Here is a 4,963-nt window from a genome sequence, read left to right as displayed (position 1 = left end):
TCCAAACCTCTATGCATCTATTACAAACTTTCCAGTGTTATTCTTGCTCTCTTGCTATGTCTAAATAGGTAAGTTTATCTCACAGTTTTACATGCCATTTTCCTCCAGGAAAATAAGGCACCATTATATATATATTTTTTAAATTTATTTTTTATTTATTTTCAACATAACAGTATTCATTATTTTCTTTTTTGAAATTCAGAATTTTTTTAATTTATTTCTTTTATTTTCAGCATAACAGTATTCATTATTTTTGCACCACACCCAGTGCTCCATGCAATCCATGCCCTCTTTAATACCCACCATCTGGTACCCCGACCTCCCACCCCCCACCCGTTCAAAACCCTCAGATTGTTTTTCAGAGTCAATAGACTCTCATGGTTCACCTCCCCTTCCAATTTACCCCAAATCCCTTCTCCTTTCTAACTCCCCATGTCCTCCATGCTATTTGTTATGCTCCACAAATAAGTGAAACCATATGGTAATTGACTCTCTCTGCTTGACTTATTTCACTCAGCACAATCTCTTCCAGTCCCGTCCATGTTGCTACAAAAGTAGGGTATTCGTCCTTTCTGATGGAGGCATAATACTCCATAGTGTATATGGCCCACATCTTCCTTATCCATTCATCCGTTGAAGAGCATCTTGGTTCTTTCCACAGTTTGGCGATCGTGGCCATTGCTGCTATAAACATTGGGGTGAAGATGGCCCTTATTTTCACGACATCTGTATCTTTGGGGTAAATATCCAGGAGTACAATGGCAGTGTCATAGGGAAGTTCTATTTTTAATTTCTTAAGGAATCTCCACACTATTCTCCAAAGAGACTGCACCAACTTGCATTCCCACCAACAGTGGAAGAGGGCTCCCCTTTCTCCACATCCCCTTCAACACATGTTGTTTCCTGACTTGCTAATTTTGGCCATTCTAACTGGTGTAAGGTGATATCTCAATGTGGTTTTTTTTTTCTTTAATTTTTATTTTTTATAAACATATATTTTTATCCCCAGGGGTACAGGTCTGTGAATCACCAGGTTTACACACTTCACAGCACTCACCAAAGCACATACCCTCCCCAATGTCCATAATCCCACCCTCTTCTCCCAAACCCACTCCCCCCAGCAACCCTCAGTTTGTTTTGTGAGATTAAGAGTCACTTATGGTTTGTCTCCCTCCCAATCCCATCTTGTTTCATTTATTCTTCTCCTACCCACTTAAGCCTCCATGTTGCATCACCACTTCCTCATATCAGGGAGATCATATGATAGTTGTCTTTCTCTGCTTGACATATTTCGCTAAGCATGATTCGCTCTAGTTCCATCCATGTTGTCGCAAATGGCAAGATTTCATTTCTTTTGATGGCTGCATAGTATTCCATTGTGTATATATACCACATCTTCTTGATCCATTCATCTGTTGATGGACATCTAGGTTCTTTCCATAGTTTGGCTATTGTGGACATTGCTGCTATAAACATTCGGGTGCATGTGCCCCTTTGGATCACTACATTTGTATCTTTAGGGTAAATACCCAATAGTGCAATTGCTGGGTCATCAATGTGGTTTTAATTTGAATCTCCCTGAGGGCTAGTGATGATGAACATTTTTTCATGTGTCTCATAGCCATTTGTATGTCTTCATTGGAGAAGTGTCTGTTCATATCTTCTGGGCACCATTATATTTTAATTTTTCTTTTTAGTTACATAGGAGGCATGTCCCTTATTGAAAAAAAATATATAAATCATAACAATATGTAGGTATTTCTGGGATTTTTATTGACTTTTAAAATAAAGCTCACATAGTATCTTCTTAAAGCCTTGTTATAAACATTAGTTTTGTTATAAACATTGTTATAAACATTATAAACATTAGTGACCTTAATTTAAGCCTGATTACATCGAAGATGCAAATAATTATCGCAGTCTTTATCATTGTCACAAACAAAAAAATACAATGATAATTTTTAGTTCTACCCATTTCCCCCTCTATATTTACCTCTGCTATAAAAGCTTAGAGATAATTAAAGGGAGATAATTAGTTATCCATACTGAGTCTTGAAATATATGAAGATCACAGTTCACATTGAACTAAAGTAATTTTCCATGAAAGAGCAAACAAACTACTTCAGTTTATTCCATATTCCTTTGCTACATTTTAATCTATTCCAGCAAAGAAAAAAAAATCCCTTGTTTTTTGTTTTGTGTGGTAATATCTCTCTCTATTTGTATACATTTTAGTTTCTCATATGAAAATATATTCTAATCTGTTTTATTGACTCTCTTACCATATTTTCTACATATATTGAGAAAACTATAGTTTTCTTACCCTAGATATAGTTTTCTTACCCTAAGATATAACTATAGTTATATCTTACCCTAGGAATAACTTCACAATCAGTGAATAACAGAACCAACAAAAAGAAAATGATTTGGAAGATTGAAGAAAATTGCTCTTATGTTTCAAAAAAAATCATCATGCCTAGGAAATTAATGAATATGACCCTAATAACAAAATTCTTGCCCATGGGATTTGCTGATAATCAGGTTCTACAGAGACTTTATGCTGCATTCTTCTCCCTGGTTTACCTGGTGGCACTGATGGGGAACCTCCTCATTTTCACCCTCACCACCATTGACCAGCATCTCCAAACCCCCACGTATTTCTTCCTGAAAAATTTGTCTTTGATTAATATCTGTTACATCTCTGTTACTGTCCCCAAATCTGTCATGAACTCTCTGATCAACAGCTATGCCATCTCCTTTGTGGGATGTACCTCACAGATTTTCCTTGCTGGCACAGAGTTTGCCTTCCTTCTGGTGATGTCCTATGTCAGCTATGCTGCCATCTGCTGCTCTATGAGGCCATCATGAATAGAGGTGCCTGTGTGCATAGGGTGACATTATCTTGGTTCAGTGGGTGTTTCTATGGATCTATTCATGTTGCAGGCACATTTTCTGTCCACTTCTGTGGGCCAAACATAATGCATCAGTTTTTCTGTGACATTCCATCATTGCTTACACTAGCTTGTCCTGGGACCAAACTCTGGAATATTAATTGTTAATTGTTGTTTTGTTTGGTATGTTTTATTTTCATGGTTGCTTCCTATGTTTATATTGTGTCCACTGTCCTAAGAATTCCATCTTCACAAGGCAGGTTTAAAACCTTCTCTACCTGCATGCCCCATATAACTGTGGTAACCTTGTTCCTCTCTTCTGGATATAGTACATATTTAAGTTCTGCCTCAAAATCCCCATCATCAATGAACCTCTTTATGTCTGTGTTATATTCTCTGTTACCTCCCAGCCTGAATTTTGTCATTTACAGCCTGAGAAACAGGGACATGAAGGTGGCCTTGGAAAATTTTTAGTGAAAAATTATAACAAATATATAAATATTTATAATATCAATGAATATGTATCTACTAATGTGTATCAAATTTTTGGTTAGTACAATTTATTTGATAACCACAAATAAAATACTTTCAAATATAAATGCACATAATTTTAAATTATTTGGTTTATACATCTTGTAAATTTAACAGATACCCATTGTATCATTGGTGCTGCTCTATAAGATGTATATTTATATAGCTTCAAATATCAGTGGAGTTTCTTAGCATATGCAAATGCTATCCCTCACTCATCCATCCTCTCTCCGGAATAATCCCTTCTCCAGGTAGCAGACACTTACTGGTAAGGGGGATCTCCCACATCCTGACAAAGTGCTGTGCAGGCTGACTATGAAGATACCTTGAAAATAGGTTTCCTGATGGCAGAGCTTAACTACCACAGAGAAGGCCAGCCGGTCTGGATCAACAAAATCTTTGTTGATATTTTTTTATTATGTTCTATTTAAGGCAATGCAATAATGCTTTCACTTCATCTGTATATCTGACAAAATACTTGGTTGGTAGTTCCAGTCCCTTACTTGCTTAAGAGCTCAGAAACAAGCATATGTCCTAAAAAGCAGTAAAGTTTGGGCACTGTATGTGCTGAAGAATTGTCAGTGAGCTCAAAGTCAATTGTAATTTTCCTAGCCTCGTATTTGTCACATAGTACTGCAGATGTGTGTGTGTGTGTATGTGTGTGTGTGTGTTTAATATGACATTAAGCATTGTTAAAAATACAATTTATGAAGTTTAGCCACAGAAAAAAATGATTAGATAACTTAGTTATAAGGATTTTAATATATATTATGTATCAGAATCAGATATACTGTTTATAAAATAATTTACCTCTTTATATAAAGATTAAATGTAATAAAAATTATGGGTACAAAGACTACAGGTTTGGAATAGGCAAGATAATAGAGACTATACATTTTCCAGGGTCTCACTAGGAATCCTGTGTATACAAGGTTATGAATGTCAGTCAGTCTAGAAGGAAAGCCATAGAATATGTAAATAAGAAACTGTGTCAAGTTTTTAAAGGAATTATATGAAATATATTTGAGGACAGTCTAGGCAAAAATGTATATGGAATTAATCAAACCAATTCAAATGCTATTGCTCCAAATTAGGAATTAATGAGTCAGTTACAATAGAAATAGATGGTGATTTGGATAAAATTCTAAATGTTAAATGATAATGTTGTGCAAGAAATCATTTCTAAAAATGCAATATATGCATGATCATGTTATTTATAAAATAAATTTAAACTGATGTTTAAAATGATTATATAAAAGTTAAGGAAAAACACATCCTAAAATAAAATAGCATGCATTAAGTGAAGTAAATACACTTGCATACAGAAATTATAACATTAATGAAAAAGAGAAGGCATAAATATAGGAAGAATGGCAAAGAAATCTTGATTAATTATGATAAAAATCAGTCTTACTAGGTCTCTAAAATATACAAGATCACTTGGCTTCAATTTCAGACTGAATACAACTACACAGAATTCCTCTAAATGTTTTCTCAGTGATATCTTTGGTTTATGTTTTTAAGACAGAATCATTTTTGGA

General features: G+C 34.8%; 1 pseudogene across 1 annotated transcript; it reads left to right on the top strand.

Annotated features, from left to right (window-relative positions):
* The first annotated feature begins 2,472 nt into the window (after positions 1 to 2,472).
* LOC309861291 (olfactory receptor 14A16-like) lies at positions 2,473 to 3,365 on the top strand (annotated as a pseudogene). Its single transcript has one exon. The product of its transcript is annotated as an olfactory receptor 14A16-like (transcript).
* Positions 3,366 to 4,963: the final 1,598 nt, after the last annotated feature.

The sequence above is a fragment of the Mustela nivalis genome (assembly GCF_964662115.1).
Source record: "Mustela nivalis genome assembly, chromosome: 3".
NCBI classification, from domain to species: domain Eukaryota; kingdom Metazoa; phylum Chordata; class Mammalia; order Carnivora; family Mustelidae; genus Mustela; species Mustela nivalis.
Note: the sequence above shows the minus strand (reverse complement) of the source record. Positions and strands in the feature narration are given on the sequence as shown.